This window comes from Lagopus leucura, unplaced genomic scaffold, assembly GCF_019238085.1.
Source record: "Lagopus leucura isolate 7727_CA_CO unplaced genomic scaffold, USGS_WTPT01 Super-Scaffold_100002, whole genome shotgun sequence".
NCBI classification, from domain to species: Eukaryota; Metazoa; Chordata; class Aves; order Galliformes; family Phasianidae; genus Lagopus; species Lagopus leucura.
The window spans coordinates 81450036-81472624 of record NW_024962263.1 but is presented as its reverse complement, the minus strand read 5'-3'; the positions used below and the strand labels follow the sequence as shown (position 1 = coordinate 81472624).

The 22589-nt window shown below is 45.9% G+C and overlaps 2 long non-coding RNA genes across 14 annotated transcripts in view; both read right to left on the bottom strand.

Moving 5' to 3' along the window:
• LOC122179191 overlaps positions 1-1223 on the bottom strand; it is a 61964-nt gene extending 60741 nt beyond the window's left edge. For both annotated transcript variants that reach the window (XR_006178574.1, XR_006178576.1), the window contains exon 1: positions 867-1223. This is a non-coding gene — a long non-coding RNA (uncharacterized LOC122179191). The remainder of the gene's footprint in view (positions 1-866) is intronic.
• An 18563-nt stretch (positions 1224-19786) lies between these two features.
• The window catches only part of LOC122178706, a 79954-nt gene continuing 77151 nt past the window's right edge, over positions 19787-22589 (bottom strand). For 10 of the 12 annotated variants that reach the window (XR_006178426.1, XR_006178425.1, XR_006178427.1 and 7 more), the window contains one exon: positions 19787-21272. This is a non-coding gene — a long non-coding RNA (uncharacterized LOC122178706). The remainder of the gene's footprint in view (positions 21273-22589) is intronic. The other 2 variants (XR_006178432.1, XR_006178436.1) reach the window with 2 other exon arrangements.

Below are 22589 nucleotides of genomic sequence, written 5' to 3'. Positions count from 1 at the left end.
CTATTCATTAATATGAAATCAATGTTGTCTCTTGACCAGCAGTATCTTCCCATCACCAGATCTACCAATCATCACCATTCTCACTAGAATTATCAGCAGTTAAGCCAGAGACTGAGTCATGAAGATTAACAATTTCTCAATAATACTAAAAGATGGCCCTTCCAGCTCAGTTCTGAGACACAGTGGTGAAGGGCAGTGGGGAAACTGATCTGCCAAGAATTAAGTTGTCATCTCAGGAGGCGTTCAATCCAACATCTTTCATCCCCATCGAATCAGACAATATTAACACAATGATACACGTCTATATGCACTTGCTGACAAGGCTTTGACTGCAACATCACCTCAAAGGACACACAGCAACCTCAAAGGATGAGTCTGATAAAAAGCACGATTCATCTTTTTCTTATTTTGTGGGTTACATTGTCACTTGGAGCCTTACTGTCTTTCCATCCTTACTACTTCACAGCCTTCACATGAACCAGTTGGACCACCTAAAGCACATCAGAGGAGTCATGTGTCCACCCAGCCATAGAACTCTGCCAGCAGGACAGAGCAAGCCCAAGGCCCCACTGCAATCTCAGCCACCTCTGAGGATGCCTCCAAGGAGCCATCTCAGCACGCTGGACTCCAGGGCACAAAACAAGGAGACGCGTGTGTTTGTGAGGAGCAATGTTTGCAGCACTATCAACTTCCTTTCCTGTAACCAACATTTTTCAATCCTCCAGAACTGGTGAATCAAAACAGGTAGCTGTGCTCTACTTTTCCCAGCTCAGTATTTCTCCTTATGAGGCTTTGGATGAAGCAGTGCAATAAAGCCCATTACTTCAACATTTGGAAAACATTTGGCTGTTTTGGGATTCTTCTACCTTTTGAAGCCTCAGTCCCACCGCAGAGGTGAGGATGCAGGTCTGCAGGATCACGTCTTCTCTTTCCTCCTGTATCTTGTACAATCTTCTGAGTAAAAATCAATCTCTCCAAAATGAGAGCTACACTCCAGGCTTTTCTCCCTTTAAGCACTTCTGACAGCAACACAGTATTGATTTTTACTTCTTCTAGAAAGTATCCAACTGCATCCCCTCTCCTGGTGTGACTGGAAATAAACACTTAAAACCAGCCAGTTCTGAAAGTCTGTGGCAGGGGCTGTCTGGAGAGTTCAGAATATTTTTCCAAATAATGTAAATCTGAGCCAAATCACAGCCCATCAAACTTCATAATCCAAATAGTGGATGAACCTACAAAGAAAACACAATTTTAATATCTACTTTCGGGATTCACACAATTTTTTTTCTTAGTATTAAAAGAGCTGGAATGTTTACTCCCATACAACTGTAATGTTTGGTCCACCTTCAAGGGATGTCCTGACCTTACAGCACTGAGAGTAGAACACCTTGTTCTTGCTCACACATTCAACCAACAGAGCTGAACATGAGATGTCAAATACAGCTGGAAAAAAAACAACAGAATAATTCCATAATCTTTGCAGGGTTTCAAGATTTTGTTTTTTTTCTTCCACTTTAAATGAGTGAGAAAAAAAAACAACAAAAACTTTGAAATTCCGAAGGTTGCTAAAACACAAAATAATTTTGATAGGAAGTGCTTTGTTTAACAGTTGGAAATTTTGCCTTGGCTATTATAAACTTCCACATTTTTCACTGTAACTTGCATTAGAAACAGTCACTTCAAACACAAAACAAAATACACATAAATTCAAATGAACAAATCAGTAGCCAACCTTCTCTAAAAGATCACTAAAGCTTTCCCAAAAAAATGTGAGGCTGCTGGAGCAGGTCCAGAGGAGAGCCACAGGGATGATCAGAGGGCTGGAGCACCTCTCCCATGAGGACAGGCTAAAGGAGCTGGGTTTGTTCAGCCTGGCGAAGACAGGGCTCCAGGAGACCTCACTGTGGCCCTTCAGAATTTAAAGAGAGCTTATAAGCAGGAAGGAAACCAACTTTTTACATGCTCTGATAGTGCTAGGACAAGGGACAACAGTTTTAAACTAAGAGAAGAGATATAGATTAAATGTTAGGATGAAACTCCGTACTAAGACAGCGGTGAGGCACTGCTACAGAAGCTGTGGATGCCCCATCCCTGAAGGCATTCAAGGCCAAATTGGATGGGGCTTTGGGTAACTCGATCCAGTGGAAAATGAAACAGGGCAGAAACTAGGTGAGGTCCCTTCCAACCCAAACCACTCTTTGGTTCTATGATTCTATGACTAGTGTGCTGGAAGTAAACAGCTCTAGCACTTATTAGGATCACAGGGATCACAACTAGGAAGAGAGGTCCTAGAAAAAGCTTTACGAAAATATTCCTAGCATTTGTCTCCATCCTATGAATCACTGAACCAGGGTCCCTGCCACGTAACCAAAAGCACCAGATGGCCCATCCTTGGCCAGGTCACGATGCTGTGTCACGCATTACAGAAAGAAACGCGGACCTTCAGGCCATCCATCTTGCATGCATCTTCCACATGCACGTCTCCTCCTCACTGAAGAGTTTGTTACACATCAACCACAAGCTTCCACCTTCTTCTTCCACTTTAACTTGGACAATCTCCAGTGTCACCTCACCATCCCTGGAAGGAGATGACACACTAACTTAATTCTGAGTGATGGAGATTCTCTATTATTCAAACATTCGAGCTGCTGTGCACTTTTCAAGACTGGGTGTCTACATCTGTGCTTTTTGATGAGCTCCTCAAGCTGGTCTGCTCTGAAGACATGCTGTAACACTGAAAATTATCTACAAGTCTTTAAGGAAAGCAGCGAAAGGGGAGTAGGGGCAATGCGGTGTGAGGAGATTCAATGAATACTAAGGCTGGGTGTATATCAAAAGAAATGTGACTGTAAATCCAGAGTTTGGAATGTGGAGCCCATAAGGAGACTGTATGGCTTAGGGCATCTGGAATAATGGCGTGTTATCCTCCAGCTGCCAGGAATACTCCTGTCAGCAGGGCACAGAGCTGACCCAGTGACATGGAGAGCACAGCTTCCAGCAGTACCCCTGCAGAAACCCCAGCCAGGGGCAGCTGAGCTGTCCTGCAGTCGACTCTCCCCAGGGGGTACAGCGCATGCTGACAATCCTGGCAAGTGTATGAGCAATGCAGTGCTGAAGTGCTAAACACAGATACAAGCCAGGGAGCCAAAGAATTTCCCACAAATTAGGAGACTGACGAGGATATCTATGAAAGCGGGGCTTGCCCTGTCTGAAGTGAAGTAAGTACTGCCACTTCAGACAGACACTTTACAAACATTACTGAGCTGCAAAAGGTAGACAGTCACTCATAACCAAGCAAATCCACGGGCCACAGTGCTTACAACAGGCGACACTTACATGCAAGACCTACAAACATGCAACCCGAATGCTAAAAGCAAGAATAATTTGTGTTCTGATCTGTACTGCCTTCCTCACCCCAGTTTCCTCAGCACGTGGCTGTCTGAACCGCTGCCTCTTCCATTCCTTCATTACTAATAGACTAGCATCACACACAGCAGCAGGTAGTAAAATGCAACGATAGGGATGCTAAATGCACTGTCTTCAACCAACTTAGCAGATGTGCTAAGGAAACATCTGGATATTATTTCCAAAAAGCTTTCCAGATTTCTCATCAGATCAACACCCTTGTTTCCACTGAGTTACTATACGTAAGAAACAAAATAAAACTGATAATAAAAGCATGCCAATTGGAAAGACTGTAAGCCCATTGTGTCTAATGCCTAGAAATAAACTAGCACTGACTGAGCACCCTCAGTGGGGCTGTCAGTCCATGACTCCAAGGCAAGGAGCCTGGTGCTGCAATGATGGATTACGCCGGCAAGGGGCTGGCAGGCTAACCCTCTCTATGGTTAATTTTCATAAGATAAAGTGATTCAACCAGAGATGATGTGGTAAAAGAAATCACTGGACTCTAGGGGTCATTGGTACATGGCTTCCTCTGCACCAGTGTGGTCTCCTGGTGATATAACTCTGTGAAATCCCTCTTGTTAACCAACTACCTTCCCTCTGCTTTGTAAAATACATACCAGCAACTCTCAGCCATATATGTTTTTTGACATGAGGCTGGTACAGCGAGAAAGGCTGGACTAGAACTTATTTTAGATTACAAATCAAGGGAAAAAAAATCAAAAAGACTAATGAGGTGCTTAGTGTATTAAAGAAATGGCTATATGGAAACTTTTCAAACGTGTGAGACCTACGGGACTGGCTGAGGCAAGAGGCATAATTAGCCCAACATGAGCTCACCAGGCAGGTCCACAACGCTTGGATGCACAAATGATGGATGTCACGTACCAGCAGAGAGGCCCTGTTATCTTTGGGCCATGGGTTGGCAGTCAATGGAGTGCAAGGTTTTATACTTATACCCACACTTCAAGAATAATTCTGGAAAAACTGGAGAGAGTTCAGAGAAAAGTTGCAACAACAAAACCAGGCTTGTACCAAGGAGCTCAGGGAAGTCAATCAAAGGAAAAGTTAAAAGGTACCTCATAACCTGTAAGTACCTGTCAGTAAGAGTGCTCTCCAGCCTACCAGACAAAGGCAAGCAAGACCAAAGGTTGAAAGTTGAAGCTTGACAGAAAACAAACCAGACACAAAGATATCACTTTTCAGTGCTGCAGTGAATTAACAGATGGAAAAGTCCTCCAATAGGTATGGTCAAAGCTCCAGTACTGGCAATTTTTAAACTAAGATCAGACTCCACCTTCACCTCTCTTCCTCCCACAGAAATGCACACCTTGGTCCATCCCCACCTACTGAACCCAGAGTGGAAACCAATTCAAGGAAGTGCTCCAATCTTTGCTGTTAGATTAAACAAATTCAACAACCTTAAAACCTCAAAGTCAGTGAACTACAGAGAATAAGCAGCCCAGTTATCGGCAGCTAGGACCCCACTAGCCCTGAGGAATCCCAATCCCACTTGCAGGTCCTCTGCCCCCTTCCAGCACCACAGTAAGGGACTCTGCAGAAGTGCCAGATCTCCAACCTGAGTGATAAGGTAAGCCACAATTAAACCAAGAAAACCACAGTGATTTTTTCCAGTTCCAAGTAAACCTCCCAAAGAATTGGGAAAAACCACAACCAGGCAGAAACGTGAAAAAACTGCACTGACCAGGCAGAAAAAAAGCATGGTGAAAGGCACATAAAACAGAAAGGGCTTTTAGAGGTGAATTCAGGAAAAGATTGCCTATCACAGTCAGGTTTCTTCCCGAATGGCTTCCCAGCAGACAAATTCCCTCCAGCTCTCAGGCAGGAGGTGATGAGACAAGCATGGCCCCCCAGTGCCAGCTGTACTTCGGAGGGCTGTCCCTGTAATTAGCTTCTCAGCAAAGCTGACTGCAGATGTTTGGCAGCCAGATTAACCAGTGGACAAGGAAATGCAAATAAATTTGAGCAAGGAATCACCCTACTCAGGTGCTGATGTCAGAAGCCCTGTTTGCCAGAGCACAGCCCAATTGCCTCGGGTGGCAGGGACACCTCCGCGGGTGTTCCACCACTGCAGGCAGGAGGATGGACATTTAGCAGAGCGTGTGACTTTCTGAACTTGTCAGAGCAGCAGCTGAAACCAGCAGAGAGCAACTGCGTTTTGACATTGTTCCTTAATTCTTCCTTTTGAGATGTCACCATTTATTGTTATATCTTCACTGTTAGCCTGGAGAAGAGAAGTCTCTGGGGAGATTGCTTTGCAGCCTTTCAATTCTTAAAGGGGCTTATAATGTAGGAGAGGAGAGACTTTTTTACTGAGGCCTGTATTGTTAGGACAAGGACTGATGGTTTTAAAATGAAGGAGGGGAAATTTAGGTTAGGTGTTAGGTAGAAATTCTTTGCTCTTAGGGTGGTGAGGTGCTGGCACAGGCTGCCCAGAGAAGTGGATGTTCTTGAAAGCATTCAAGGCAGGTTGGATGGGGCCCTGAGCAGCTGACCTGGTGAACTGCAACCCTGACCATGGTAGGGGGTTCAAACTTTGAGGCTGCAATCCAACCCATTCTATGACTGTTAGTTTGTCAGGACAAGCTGTTAGAGAGCTGCTGGGCCTCTCTGCTGTGGATGCAGCTGGCATGTTTTCCCAGACAAAGCTGTGATTTAGACTCAGGTTGTGATGCCTGCATACTGGCCATGTACAATAATACAATACAAAAATACAATACAATAATACAAACTGGACAGGGAGCCCTTTTTTCGCTTCCCCCACAGTCCAGCTCACTGCAGTCACAATTCAATTAGGCTGTGCTCTGATGCCCCGTCTGCAGGTGGCTTGGTCTCACACAGTGGACATGAATATAAATATTGAGTCATGCCTCCAGGACAGCGACAATGTTTGGCAGGATCATATAGAAGAGCACAGCCCATGCTGTACATAGCAAAGCAGGTTGCCTGACACTCACAAACTGTTAATAGAACGTCTTCTTGGAAAATTCAAGGATGGCAGCAGGAAATACGGGCATTTCACCAAGACCTAAGTGCGGTGAGTCAAGGGAGCAGTGCCAGCCACAACCAAGACGTGAATCAGAGCTTGGTGCATTTCTAACAGCAGGAAACCTATTAATTCCTGCTGATCCATGCTCCTCAAAGCTAGTTTTACCTTATGTTAATACGGGTGTTTTGAAGTCACTCAGCTCAAACGATGTGAAGCCCACAGGATTACAGGAACTGTCTCTCCGGCATCTGGCATTAGAAAGGCTCTAAATATTTTAAGAAGGAGGATTACTTCTGACCACACTTGGTCTTAATGGCTTAGGAAGAGGGTGGGGAAGAAAAGGTGGAAGTGGGAGGGCTAATTAGCTTCTATGAGGAATGGAGGCCTGCCAAAACTTTCACTAGTAGGAGCAAAACCAAAACATCATCAGCAAAAAGCAAATCATCACAGCCCCCATCAGTGTCATGATAAAGATGGCAGGAGGCCAATCTGGGATCTGAACGATGCAGACAATCACGCTGACCTATCTCACATGACTGTTTTTGAAAAGTGCTCGCTTTCCCTCTGAGGAAGGACATAGCTGTACTTAAAAAGTGGTTATTAGCTATGTGTGATGGCACACAGAGCATCACGCTGGCCCAAGACAATTTCCCTTCACTCAGCATGGTCCAAGGCAAGTCAAAAAGGTTGGACGCTCATGGTTCAGACCATGCAACTCATCCAGACCCATACTGTCAAGTACACTCAGTCATTAAAGACTGGGTGCACTACTCAAAGGCTACAGCTTCTGGAATTTTGTGGAAATAGAAACTTCAAAATCCTGTCTTAGTTTCTAAGTGGAGAATATCTAAATTTTGTAGCTAGGGAAATGTCTGTAGATCACAAAAAGCATTTGAAAGTCACAGATACATGAAAGGACTCTTAAATATTTAACATTATGTATGCACAGAAAAGCACATTATACATGCACAGTTATTTTAATCTGTTGTCTTTTTATGACTTACTGATGATTTTGCTTTGCGTGGGCTATTGTCACATCTCAATTCTTCTGCCAGCCCACACTGAGAATGAATGAGGCCCATGTCCACAAACTTCGAGTGAGGTCTACCAAGCTCCCAGCTCTGATATGCTGAAACACTCATAGACATTAATTACAGCTGGACATCCAGACTCAAGTGTCTCCGGAGTGCAGGATTTTCACGTCTCCCTAGTTCCCCTAAGCCTCCAAAGACTGTGACCCACGTCCCTCCACAGAAATTGAACTGAAAAGCCCTACGGATACATATGCCCCATCCAGTCCTGCTTCCTGCAGACAGAAAGCAAATCTCCACTCCTAGCCTGCTTTATGTGAAGTTTTCAACATCATCTGCACAAGGTATTGTTTTGTGGCTGTCGTACACACCTAGCTACTGCAAACCTGGGCAGGACACAGCTGGTACAGCTGGCACATCGTGCTCATGAGAGGCAGAATCAGGGAACAGCAGAGACCTGGGCAAGCCATGTGGCTTCCCAAAGCACCTCAAGGACCATTGTGTCAGTGGGTCTGACTTTGTGTAACTCAGGTCACAAGCTCCATTCGCTCCCTTTGATTTGAGCCCCATTGCCAGTGTTTGCCTAAGCCCCACCTCCCCGAGAGGCGTGTAGGCTCCACGCAGAGATTTCAAGATAGGGAGAACCTAACACACCTTTTTGATGGCTGGCTCAAATACTTGAAAGCCTTTGGTATTTAAAAAAGGCACTTTAACTTTGATTTATCTCTATTTCATTTGCAGATAGGGGTTCCTGTGATATAGCTTCTGGCAGTGGGAGGTGCTCTGCCTTGTGATTTCCTCAGCTGTTCACAAAACACATCCTCAGGAGGAACCATGGGGCCCCCAGCTCTCCTCCCCTGGAGACAGCCTGTCTTTTGCCCCCATCCTTTTATTTATTTCTAATTGCTAAAGGAGAAGATGAGCTTTCAAAGGTTTTAGCACCAGTACCTCAGAGGAAAGGGCTGACAAGATAACACTGACATTAAAAGTAGTGGGACCAAAAGGAAGAAGGGCAACACAGACGTTTCATTCCCATTTTTTCCATCCCAAGATGAACCCACTCATTTCTCCACTCCACTTTTATTTCCCCGGTTTCCACTTTCTCTCCCAAGGACTCATACAAAGATGCCATTCCCCAGACATCCTCAGCAGGGGTCTCACAACCATTACAGCCACAAGCTCCACTGACCTGTGCTGTTCATGCTCCTTTGGCCTCTTGTTAATAATAATTACCTTAGTTACTAAACCTTCTCCTTGCTGCTCACATCTCAAAGGGTAACTTTACCCGGGCTAGCTGAGGTGTGCTCACCGTGAAGCTAGGAAATCTGGTCTAAAGGAGATGTTCATGGCCACACAAAGTAGAAAGTAGCAGGAACGATTTCTTTGAAGCTCCCCAAGAATGGCAAGCTTTGCTCGCCTGCAGCACCCTCATAGAATCACAGAACTGTTTCAGTTAGAAGGGACCTTTAAAGGCCAACTGGTCCAACTCCCCTGTAATGATCAGAGACACCTACAGCTAAAGCAGGTTGCTCAGAGCCCCAGCCAGCCTGACCTTGAGTGTTTCCAGGGATGGGACATCTATCACCTCTCCAGGTAAGCTATTCCAGTGTCTCACCATTCTTTCTTTCTGTAAAAAACAACTTCTTTATATCCAGTCTACATCTCCCTTTATTTAGTTTGAAACCATTTCTCCTCGTCCTATCACAACAGACATTGCTAGAGTCTATCCCCTTTGTTCTTATATCCCCCTTTTATACTGCTTGCAACCAAGTCTCCCCAGAGCCTTCTTCAAGCTGAACAGCCCCAGCTTTCTCATCTCATCCCACGTGCAAGGACATGAGCTTTTAAGGCACTGTACCAACACTTCAGCGTTTCCATACAAAACAATCTTCAGTATTCAAAAGTTTTATTTAAAAAACATTTTTGTTTATCTGTAAGCACGGATTAATTTCCAATTTCTGTCAACAAAATAAAAAGAAAAACACGAAACAAAGAAAGAAAAAAGAGTCCTCCTGATGGCAAAGCCTAAAAATAGACGTGCGTATTGTAAATAGTGAACTGTCAAGTAAAGGCTTTGGATTGAAGGTTCAGATGAATAATGTGTTTGCTTTTCCTGCTTCAATACTTTCCTGCCGTTATCACTGTACAAATAAGTCAGCGCAGGCTAATTATTCCAATGGCAATTTCCTGGGAGCTGGTACTTAAGCACCAGCCCAGATTTATCCCCAGGAAAGCAAGGAGTCCCTGTGTCCTCCCCTGAGCCAACCGTGGTCCCAATACTTGTACAAGGCAGCCTACAGGATCCCAGTGCTGTGTTTAACTCTTCCAAATGGCAGATTCCGTGTGGGATTTGTGCAGCAAAACCAGATTTACTCTTGGGAGCCTTGAATAAAGGTGCTTCTTGTGCACGAACCCCTACTTGCATGCATGAAGGGACAAAAGACGGGTAGGGAAAATTCTATGAAGTATTTTACAGTGCATCAACAAACTAGTCTGAAGCCCCTGTTCAGACTTCCGAGCCAAAACCACCCCACATGGCTCAGGGAGCTTTTATTTACGCACAACTACATCAAAGAGAAACCTAAACAATGCCTGTGGTTTCTGCCTTTTTTTTTCCCCCACTTGGTATTTATACAGCCACGGATTTGCACCATAATGCAGTCAAGCACATTAAAACAAAGATGAAGGAGGAGAGAAGAGGGGAAAAAAAATGTGTTGTTACCTGTGTTACATACAAAGCAGCAATGAATTTCTGTACAAACCTTTGGTGCGACCCAAAATCACAAGCAGGCTGGCCGCTAGCACACTGCTTTTGCAGTACAAAATCATCATCCTCCCTTTTTCAGCCTTTCATGGTCTTTTTATAGGTGGTTGGCTTGCCTTGGATTTATTGTATTATCATTCCTTTCTTCCTTCACTGCAAAGGGTTAAGTGACCTTTTAGATCCTCCCTGGATGCAACCCCATGCGTAACAAGAAAGCTTCTAGCCCAGTGAAAACAACTTGAAAGAAGGGCAGTGACCCAGGCACAGGCTTAAGTTTCAGGTCACAAAATCCCTGCTCAGAACCATCCGCCTTTCTCCGGCCACAAGTTTGCAGCGAGTCGCCTCCCATTAAAGTGATTTGTCTGCAGGGCTTACAGGGAAACATATTTTTGGGACCTGTTACCATCTTGTCTTGAACCTCGGGTATGAGCTGTGAACACAATACGGACACAGGATCCCACTGCATTCAGTAGTGTTAAAAATACATTCACTACTAGGAAAACAACTCTCTGCTATAGTGAGATTTACATTTACTCTCAACTTCTGCGATCCCAGAGCAGGGAAACTCTGGAAGGAAATGAGCGCTCATAATCTCTGTCCACATGCACACCACATCACATGGCAGAATCAAAGCCACTTTTCGCCAATCCTGGAACTCCGCGCTGTGCTCCTAAATGCCCTCGGATAAAAGAAGAGAATGGGTTTGGGGTCACCACACACTAAGCCTGGGAACAGCAGTGGTTCTGGGAAAGAACTATGGCTGAATGTCAGCCGAAGGCCTGATGCTCAGCTCCTTCATGGCATTATGTGTGGCAGTGTTCAGTGAGCACAGCCAGCGAAAGCTGTACAGAAATACAGCTGCTGGGAGTGGGACCTTAGCTAACATGGGACAAGAGACAATGATCAAGCTTTGGTAAAGAACTGGAACGGGGTGCCCAGGGAGATAATGGAGTCCATATTCCTGAAGGTATTTAAGAGACACGTGAATGTGGCACTAAGGGACATGGTTTAGTGATGGGACTCGATAGGTCAGGTTGATGGCTGGGCTTGGTAATCCTGAAGGTCTTTTCCAACCTAGGTGATTCTGTGATTCTAAGAAGAACAAGAAATGCCAGCAGGGGCATCTTGTTATGACACTGGCACTTGGCTCAGCTCTTCTCAACCTCACACTTCTGTGCTCTCGTCTTGCTCTGGGTTGATGTTATTGAAGGGTATAATGAAGGGACCCAAATAAGGAAAAAACTTGAGGATGTTAAAATATCATTGAAAAGTCTCCCAGGGAACACGCTGCATGTGCAGGTTAGTTGGGGGCAGAGACTTCCTTCACCATCACCAACAAACCAAAGCAGAGAGCAGAAAGCCCAAAGAGGTGCATGGTTCAGCTAAAGATCTCAAAGTTTCTGTGTGATTACGCCCATGGCTCCCCCAGCACAAGATTTTTGGCATCAGATCCAACCCATGACATTGTTTCATGTCAACACATGCCAGTTTGTGATGCAAAACCTGCATCCGGGAACTCTGTCTACAAATGAACTCAGGCAAAAAAAAAAAAAAAAAAAAAAATCTGCTGAAAAAGCCTCCACTACCAAGTGATGGCTTTCTGTACAATGCCACAGAACCCAAGAAACCAACTGTAAATACAAGTTGCAAACTCAAGAGCAGTTATTTCCAACCAGATCTTAAAAAGAGTAAAACACTTGGCCAAAGTTCAGTGTGCACTGGAGAAACAGGTACATGAGCTACAGCATCTTCAAGCTGCACAACTTCATCACTTTTCCTTCCATTTGTTCCAAGGAAGGACACCCAGAGCAGTGTGCCCAAGACCATGTCCAGGAGGATTTCAAAAATCTCTGAGGAAAATTCCACAACCTGCGTGTGAGATAGTGATGGCCTTTAAAAGGAGCAATTTTGGAAGCAATTTGTTCATAATTAAGGAGTCACTGAATACATACTCTGCTTCCCTTCCATGCACACGTACATCCCTTTGCTGCTCACCAAGCTATACATATAACTTTCCCTCTCCCTATATATAGTTTTGGATATATGTCTACTTATCTTATGTCTATACCCTTTAGATATCCATGAGGATAAAAAAGGGAAGGGCACAGGCTTCTGCCCCACAGCCACAGCCCTCTTGCCAGCAAGAGCAGTCTGGAGCTCCTGCAGGTGGGACCAGCCACAGTGAGCCTTGGTTCAGCTCCATTACTGCTCTCTAGCAGTTCCTGGAGCTCTGTGCAGAGGCCACGGGAATGCATGTAAACAAATAACCCCAGCCTCAGCTTCCACCTAGGCACCATTTAAAATGGGACTATTAGTGAGAAGAGACTAAAATCGCAGTCCCGAACTACAGGAACGTTCCAGCCAGGCTCTCACCCAACAGCTGGGCTGAGTCACCCTGCATGGGAGGAAGGCTTTCACCATCCGTCGTGCCCCAACAGGTCGCAGCCATAACGGGTTCCTCACCACTGGGCACAACCTAGAGCCGCCAGCCAGGGCGAGATCTGGTGAGAACAAGCCCTAGGGAAGAAACTCAGCTCTGCCCTGGGTTTGCAGCCCGTCTGCTAGGCGGTGAACCAGCCTCTGCTCCTCACCCGCCCTGCCAGACGAGAGCCGACCCACAGGGCGGGCAGGCATGCAGAGTCACACCCGTTCCCAGGAAGGTTCAATGCCACCGAGAGCCAGCACTGGAGCCAGGGTGCCTGCAAGAAAGAGGAGCAAATTGGTAATTTTTGCTTTGATGCTCTGCCGCTCCAGCAGCAAAGCCCTGCAGTGAGGAGGAAGATGAGGAGAAGCAGGAAGAGGAAGGCTGGGCTGCCAGGGCTCAGCCCTGTGCTCCTGCCTGTGCAGGCACGCGGGGCTGAGCTCACGGCAGGTGAAGATCACGGGAGGGAGCAGCAGCACAGCAGCGTCATCGCTGAGCAAGTGCCCGCCATTTCACAGCCCCGGCCGTGTCTGGCGTCATCAGGCTCACCGAGCTCCTCCACCCTCCACAGCCCAACAGGCCCAGATACAGATCCGCGTCGGCCATGGCTCTGAAACTCGTAAGCCAGCGAGGAAGGCTGGCACCCGGTACCCGACTGCATCACGCGGCTGTGCATCACCCTAACACATCGGCATGAAGCAAGAAGCACATTCTGGCTTTATTTATTTTTCAACTCAGTAGAAGCTGTTGTTGTTCTAACACTGTCGGATTTGGGATCCAGAGGAAAAGAAGGTTTCTCCAGGCACACGGTCTCCAGCCACGTTGTATTTCCTGGCACTGCGGTGCTGCACAGAGGCAAGTTGTTCTGAAGGGTTATGTGGGTACAGAGCTTATTACGAAAGAAAACAAAAGACACGTGTGCAGGAAACTAAAAACCATTATCGACAGCTAAATCTGGGCAGAGCGCAGTGCCAGGACACAGAGGGTGCCCTTTTCATCCTAAAGAGGTTATGTTCCAGGAGACACTAATGTTTTTTATCAGTGTTGCCACTGCTGTTAGCTCAGTAATGATGTCAAGCATCACTCGGCAGCAACAGCAAGGATCTGGACCTTGCATTAACCACAGTCTTGATCTACCTCCAGGAGGCTGACAGTAACAACGGGATCAGAACAAATATAAAGATGATATGGTGGAAAAGATTTCCTGGTGTCATTCCTGACACTTGTATCCTTTCCCTTCTTCCACTCTTTAACTCTCCCCAAGAGATCCCAAAGCTCTTTAAACCTATTCCAGCCCTGGGACCACGACCTTCCTGATGGACAAGCTGCAAGGTGGAAAGGTGCCTGCTGTCCCTGCTAATACAACCTGCTAAGACTGAACTGTAAGACTTGTTTCCTTTATTTCCATCCCCATCAGAAAAGAGTTCTTTTCAAAGCCTGAGGAATGCTGACTTTGTGGAGGGAGCAAAAGTTCTCATAGAAGGAGGCAGAGGTGTCTGTTTTCCCACCCACAGAATAAAATCATTGCCAGCAGGTGTCTGCAAGCACAAAGCACCATCTGGGTCAATGAGGATTTATTTCTTCTCCACTGTTCTGCTCCCATTGTCCAGTCTCACACTCTCTGTGTCCAAAGGAACTGGATCATGGTTAAACCAGTAAGCACCAGAATGGGAAAAGACAACAAACACAGTACTGCAACAAGGAAAATACCTCCTCAGACAACCACTTTGGGTTTAGGAGTGACCCAGCGATCAACTCCAGCTCTTCATTTTTCCTGAAATGTAGGGTCTGAAGGAGCTCCGGCTGTAGCCAGTGAAGAGCAGGAGGGTTGGGGCAGAACACAGGTAGGGGCTCTGATTTCAAACTGTCATGATGGGAATCATGAAGGCAAGGGAAAGAAGAGAGATGGAAGAGCTGCGTTGACAAAGAAAGTCTGGAAGCAGTAGCGGAAGGTTTAGATTCAACAGCAAGAAACTTACTGGGGTCTTGCTGAAATCTCCACAGCTGTAATTTTTGTTAGTAACAAATAACACAGCCATGCCAGAAAGACCAACAACCTGGACATGGCAGTCATGTGCACCACATCAATCCTGCCTTCATATGGCTGCAGTGTTCCCCAAATTCCCAAAGATTCCCCCATCTCTGCCCAGCCCAAGGCAGCACATGGCTTGGGCACGGACGACAGAAATGCCCATAGTGAGTAGGACTCCCACTGGAGGACCACCAAGATCACAGAACCATAGAAAGATCTGGGTTGGAAGAGACCTCAAAGCCCACCCTGTCCCAACCCCCTGCTGCAGGCAGGGTTGCCACCCACCAAATGGATCAGGGTCCCTTTCAACCTGGCTTTGAACACCTCCAGAGATGGGGCAATCACAGCTGCTCTGGGCAGGCTGTGCCAGTGCCTCGCTGCCCTCTCAGTGAAAAAATTCGTCCTAATGTCTTACCTAAATCTCCTTTATTTTAGTTCAAAGTTATAAGATGAAGCAATGTATTTCTATTCTCCTGAATGCTGTGAAGAACTGCTGCTTCACAATCCAGGGCACTAAATGGGTCAAGTGAGAGAACAGTGTTTCTCACCTTGCCACAGACACATGAGGTTACTGTTTGCTCTTCTTTAATTAATCCACTTGCTCTACTGACCCTGTGCTGCCCACCCCATCCCCTCACATTCCTCATATTAATTCATTTGTCCTTCTCTCTACCTCCTAAACTATCTTGCAAATGAACAACTAAAGGATTATCACTGTAACAACTAAGGATGGTGTCCGAAGTTCACACCTCCTGAGAAGTCCGCCAACATTACCATAGGACTGGACAGGACAGGAGCAATCCACCAGTGATGCCCACGACCAAAAATGAATGTGTCTGACAGTGGAGCACGACGGAGGGCTACTTCTGCTTCAGTTCTGTCTGGATGAAGCACAGGAACAAGGCAGTAAAGTCCTGACACTGGGTGCAGAAGCATCTGAGCATCTCAACTCCATCCCAGTACACATCCACCAATTCACCATCATACAGACCTGCTGAGAAAGAGGGTTGAACTAAGATTTCCCGGTATCAGTAAGTGCAATTGCTATACTCGGAATGCATCCCAGCTTTGAAAGCATCACTAATTTAACCCTACAGGCACAACTCTCAAAGCTGTCTCCCAGCAGCACGCATCACTGGAAGTGCTGGTGTCCCCAGCTAGTGGCAGGACAGACTGACTGGGTTAGGCTGCATCCATCCTCACTAAAGACCCTTCAAGGCAGCACCCTTTGAGGACAGACCTTAAACAAAAACCTCCAAATATCTCTGGGGCTCACACGCAGCTGCTTCTATTACACTGTCAGCATGACTGTCCGTGGGCAGCTCACTCCTGGAGGCAAAAGCTGGAGCCACTGTGTCTCTGCACACACACACAGCTAGCAGGCGGCATTCACCTTTGTGGTATGGATCCGGTGTCACTGGTTTCCCAAAATTCCCAGGCTCTTTGGCTTCACATGAAACCTCAGCAGCAGGGCTGGAAGTGGTGACGGTGGCAGCTGGCCGTGCAGAGGACCGCATTCCTCCCCCAGGAACGGGCAGCACGCATAAACCAAAAAGCCGATTTTACTGCATCTCTCACATTCTTAACAAGCCAACAAAAAACGCTGCTTTTTGTGTTTGTTTGGTTTTCTTCCTTTCTTTTTTAAAGTGGCGGGACTTTTAGGATCAATATTTGATTTTTAAATGCCAAGGTACTGTTAGATGTGTGTGGGGATGATTAATTTGAAGCACAAAATATAGAAAAATAAAAAGGAAATACATTCCCCTGCACAATACATAGGAGCTATGCAATGACTGTCCTCCTCCTCCCTGCCTAAACTCCACAGCTAAAAAGCATGCCTCCTTATCACCATCCAAGCAGTAGGTTAAAGCAGGGAGGCTGTGGGCTCACAGGACAAGGGACAGCCCCACACAGACACAGCCACCTCACACTGACAGCTACTTTGCTCCTCCTGGCTCCAGTTCTTCTCCCCAGCTGCACTGGGAGGGCAGGCAGGCGGCCAGCTCAGCCAGGCAAGAGGTGCAATTACCATTAAAGCTAAGCAGGCTGGAGCAGGGGAGAGGAGAGGACTCCCCCTCCAAATGAATAGGTTTAATGCCACTCACATTCCTGCATTCCTCCACTGCCCTGTAGTGAATAAACCCTCACAACTGCTAAAAATGAGGCGGTTTCGGTTAAGCTGCGTGAGTGTGTGTGTGTTTTGTAACCTTACACCTTTGCAGACAGAGCCCTGCTATGTTTGTAATCTAGGAGCTGAGGTTTTCCAGAGCCAGCTCGTGTAACCAGGAGGAGACGTCAGCACATGACTATTTTATGGGAATAGGATCCCATCACAAGTGCGCAGTAATGGAATGGGAGCATGCAGAGGCACCTTGCTGTGCAGCACAGGTCCCTGACACACACACACACACAATGCCAATGCTGATCATGTTACACTCAAACCTTTTCACTACCTGTATAGGTTTAGCTACAGAGAATTCAGCATGGGTCTGGATGCACTAACAGTATTTGTTTGTTCACGCTTTTGCTGAAAAATGCAGTGGGTTTTTAACCAAAGGTCAGAATTCCCAACAATCCTGCCTTGCTCCTTTCCTATCTCCTCGTAATTCCCCAGCCCAACTTCAGAGCTCCCTTCTGTAGGTTTTGACCATGGTCAAAGGAGGGAGTTCATGGTCCCTTCTACCTTCTCTTCACCTCCATCAAAACACACACCCAGCTCTTCTCCTCACACATGACCCAGAAACTTCCCTCTCTACTTCAGTTCAAAATAATGTCTTGGGACATCTTTTGGATGCTCTTTCATCCAGCATCCAAATCCACTGCTGCCATCCAAGCTTTTATCTACCCATATCCCAGCCAACCCAACAACCCTTCCAGAAATGTAATATCTGTTTTCTCTATCCCCCTTCACCTTCTCAAAACTCCCCTCTTTCCCTCCCTCATCACACAAGAGCTCCTTAATGCTCAAGGCGTAACTCAGGTCCTACACTGTTACCTGCTGTTCACTCTTACAAAATCTACTTCTTTGCAAGCAGGTCTCCTGGGCCAATCAATATAAAACATGTTGACAGGAAATGATACTTTCTCCTTTCCTGCTCCCTTTCTTGTCTGGTAGGAATTCCCCTGATATCTGCCAAACAATCTCACAGACTTCATCAAAACTCTCTTTTGCCATGACATTTACAAGAAACCACACAGTAACTGTCCTGGTGTCCTGACATGCATCTGACAAGATGATCAATATCATCCTGGCATTTTCATTTTACACTCCCATCTGCATGTATTCAACCACATCCTTCTGTCACTGTTCCAGACCATGACCTCCTTGGGGGATGGACAGTCTTTGATTCACCATTTGTACAAGGTGAATGTTGGAGCACAGTTAATGCTCCTCTTGTCGCAGTGGCGTGAATAGCATGTTTAACACTTATCAAGGTCTGATATCCTTAGTACTATGTATGAATCCTACATTTACAGCACAGAAAACGGCCCAAAGATCCACTCACAAAATGTAGCCAGGAGACCACAAGCTACCTGATGGCATTTCACAGTGCAACAAGAGCCTGCCTATACTTTAGTCAGGTGCACTGTTGTTGCATCTGAGTATATAAAATGTCACATTTCTTCTCAATTAAATCACAGAACATTCCTATCTGTTGCTACGAACATTCCTCTTGGTAGCACAGAAGGCATCCTATGGCCAGGAACACGTCAGGCAGCTCTGACACTGGCAATTCAGCAAAGTGGCTTCACAAGGCTCTGTGGATGCTACTCTGCAGATGTACAGGCATCTTTGAAAAAAAACACATTCCTTGTGGATACGACTTTCCCTTGTCTATGTCTGTTCAGAAAGAGCTTACACAGCCAGTCCATCCGTAATGCTAAGGGGGATGATCATGCCCCACACTACTGCCAGTGCCACCAGCTCACTGCGTAATGAAAATCCAATAGTCATATGAGACATGCACTGCATCAATTTTTTCTTTATTTTTCATCCGTTATTTGAAGTTGATTTGAGCCAGCACGGAAAAAAGAGAAGCCAGGCAAAAGCCACAGAAAATGCACTAGACCTTAGAAATAGTGAGAGCTCTCTTACCATTTCTAGTGCTCCTTGCTGGGACTCAGCCCCCACCACTGCCAGCCTGCCCCTTGCAAGAGGGAATTGCTTTGCTTTCCCCCCGTCCCACACTAGAGCCTCAGACGGAAGGATTTTTCATGGCTCAAAACAAAAAATTTTGCAAACACACACACAAAAGTGTTTCTTGAGCTATACTGTGTTTTTCGTCTTGTAATCACCTGTCCTTTAAGAGCTTTTGGCCAGAGTTGCTCCAAAGATGAAATCACTTTTCTCTGAGAAACAACAGGATTTTGCTTAGTTGGACATAAACAACTCCCTCTGTTTTATTAACACAATGTTGTTAAATTGCAGGCATTTTCAGCATCACTGTGATTATAGCCATGCATGTTCTACACGCCCAGTGCTAGGTGCAGCCAAAGGCAAGGTCTAGGACTGAGATGAGCAGATGAAGCAAGAATTTCACAGAATCCTAGTGGGATACGTCTACCTATACAAATTTGGGCAGACCTCGGCATGTTCCACTTGTGCTAAGGTCAACTGGACTCAATTCAGCTTAAGACAAAAGCCATGGAGCCACATCAACACAATGCTCTGCCCAAGCTTGTATGTACGAGGTGCGTGCTCTGGGCAAATGGCAAGCAGACTTTCATCCTGTCTTCCACAACGGTTCCATGAGAATGGGAGGGTTATAAACCCACTATGGACCCACTAGGATCCAGAAATTCCATAACAGACATAACCAATAACTACTAGAAAAAAACAGATTTAAGTGTACATCACTGCCCCATTTGAATGGTGGCTTTCAAGCTAATTGCTTTGGGAACTTTACAGAGATCTGCATAGCATACCATACAAGTTCACAGAAAACAACTAAGAAAGGCAAGCTTATTGTCAGGAGGCTTCCTTTTCCTCGAGAGGAACTCACACTTCCACAAAACTAGATAAAAATATTTAGGAATCCATGAGGTGAGAATGGTGGAAAACCAGTTAAATGGTGTATTTGGAAGATATATAATGAAGGGAAATCCACTGTTGGGTGGCAACAGCTGCTTAAAACTCAACTCAACCCAACCCAAACCCCCACAACAACAATGACATCACTGCTATGGTTTGCAAGGAATAGTTTATTTAACAAAAGAAGAATTGTTCACAGGGAATTAAGTGAACTGAAATTTAGCCATCACAAAAATAAATGTGAAAGCACAAAAACTTTAAGATCCTAAGCGATCATCAAAAAGCAACGCCAACATGCATTTCTTATAGGAAGGAAAACAGCCATTTGCTGCACTGCCAGCTTCCCTGTGTACAGATGGCACCTGGACATGCACGATGAACCATCCCAGCAACCACCAGGCTCAATCGCGTTTAGCTTGAGTGCCTCAGCAAATACATGTGAAGAAAGCATACTTCTATATGTACATGGGTGACAAGACAACCACACACTGAAATAAAAGGAGATGATGTACTGGACTTTTTCCGTCTGTTGAAATAAAATTTATACCCTATGCTGTGCTTATCTGCGGAGGGTTTTAATTCATTTCAGTACAGCTTGAAGGGCTGTTCCAGTTTGGCAGAATGCTTGCAAGCAGCTCGTCCTAATGGAACAATTCTGATTTTCCCTAAGGATTTCAAGCTGCCTCAGATGAACAGTAAAAACTATTCTCAGGTATCAAACATATTTATTTTTTCTCTTTTCAGAAGGAAAAACATGTTTTGCTACTCCCTGCCTCTGCAAGAACAAGCCAGCTAAGAAAGAAGAGAAGACAGCCACTTAATCTAGGATAAGAGGAAAGGAATACATGCAAGAAGCTTTTAAAATTGCACAAAATGCACAAGTGGGAGAACACTTGTGAACAGTGAATGAAGACAAAAAACAAAACGCCCTTTGAAATGGTCTGCAGAAAGAGCTCCAGCATCAACCTGAATTAGGGACGCTATTCTCCCAGCTCAGTGCTCAACCTCGCAGTGTGCTGCGCATCCCACCCTGCGTGGCCCAGCAGCCAAGCCACTGTGAGACATGTGCCCCATGAGATGGCTCAAAGGTACAGTTTGGTGGCTTGCAGCTTGCACAGTGTCAGTGTGGTGATGCAGAACGAAGCCAAACTGATGAGTTTGGTGGAAAGACTTCATGAGGCACAGGCAACCAGCACCCAGGAATGCACAGCCCTGGGGCAGGGTGTGGGGACATTTTGGTAGGGACGAGTCAGAGCATGCAGCTCCATCGGGTCTAGGTAGGTTCTGATGGCTGGACTTGCTGGACTCTCATCCCACAGAGAAGCGCACATCTGACCTGGATCAAAAGCACTGTGGGGCCATCCCATGGTTCCAGGAAGAGGTTTAATGGTCATGAAACCCCAGTCTGCAAAGGAAATGGAGGTGGGAATTATCACAGTTCCCTGGAAGGAGGTTCACATGGAGGAGGAATGAGACTGTCAGTAGCTGCTGTGGTTGGTTTCCAATCCAGAATACTGGCAAATGGTGGGTGTAAAGAAATTACTGAGGCTCCAGTTTTGTGGTTTTCTGCTGTCTTCTGTATAATGCAAGTTTGAGTATTAAGACACACAAAAAAAACCCATAACAAAACAGCAAAACAACAACAAAAACAGCCAAAGTACAAAGTCATAGAATCATAGAAGTGATAAATGCCTCATGTTTCCAAGAAACAGTGCTCCCAAAATAAACCATGCACGGTCTCGTTGCTAACTCAACATTGCAAAGAAATTTATTCACCAGCCAGAAATGAAATAAATTCATTATTCCCCACACCTCTTTTACTCTTTACTTCTCAATGAGATGCTGACTTCAAAGGGCAGCAGGAGCCATTTGGATGCTAATAGCATCAAGCATCTGCAATCTAAGAAATAAACCCTTTCCTGGAATCCACACCCCCACCTAACCCACCCCCCTCCTCATGCTCTTTCACCCAGTGCTTGCAGATCCACCTTTCCCAGGGATGGCTCATGTATTTCAATATCCTTCTTTGGACTTTAACCCACCTAACTCCTCCTCTCCCCAGCTCCCTGCCCTGTAGGCACTGAAAACTGCCTGAGGCAGACCTCCATACACTTCAATGTTTGATTTTTCTATTTCCCTTCAATACTGTCATTGGAAATTGTTTTGGTGGAGTCACAGCTGGCTTAGTTACTGCTTCATCTATCTGAAAAATTACACAAGTATCCTGCAAGGCTGTGGAGGTGCATCATGCCAATCCAAAGTGCTCAGCACCTCATTCATATGCTCCCTGCTTGAGTTTCAGCCTCTGCTTCACCACTGAAGCCCTCTGCATCACTGCAAGCAGTTCTTGCTTGCTCCCAGCCCTAATTTCCCAGCTATTAGATGGGAGCAGCCAGACTGGAGCCTGTTGGTAGGGACAGGGTGAAGGCTGCACCCACGAGTCTCACCGGCGCTGATGCATTAGGAAGTGCCTGCAATGCCCAGCAAAACCATGCAGCTCCTCTTCAGCTGGACAGTGTCAGTGACTTCCATTACTGTAATTATACAAGGAAAGCAAGTAAAGGGGGGAGTTCATGGGCTGCCAGATCCATCAGACTCAGGTCTGCTCCCATGTTCTGTTTCTGGATCAAATGCAGCCACTGAGACCTAACACTTTTCACTCCCAGCAGCTTTGGCAGCTTTGTTGCTCTTCTGCAACATGACAATAGGGAAGAGCCTTGGATCCAACCTCAACCAACCTTCCCTTGCAAATTCATGTTAAAAAAAAAAGTGTATGGAGAGGTGCTGTGCAGCCTCAGCTGAAATGCAGCTATCTTAGCATGAGGAAGGAGCGAAGGTGGTCAGTGCTGAGCAGGAGGAGCACCCAGTGCTGAGAACCATGAGGTGCATAGAG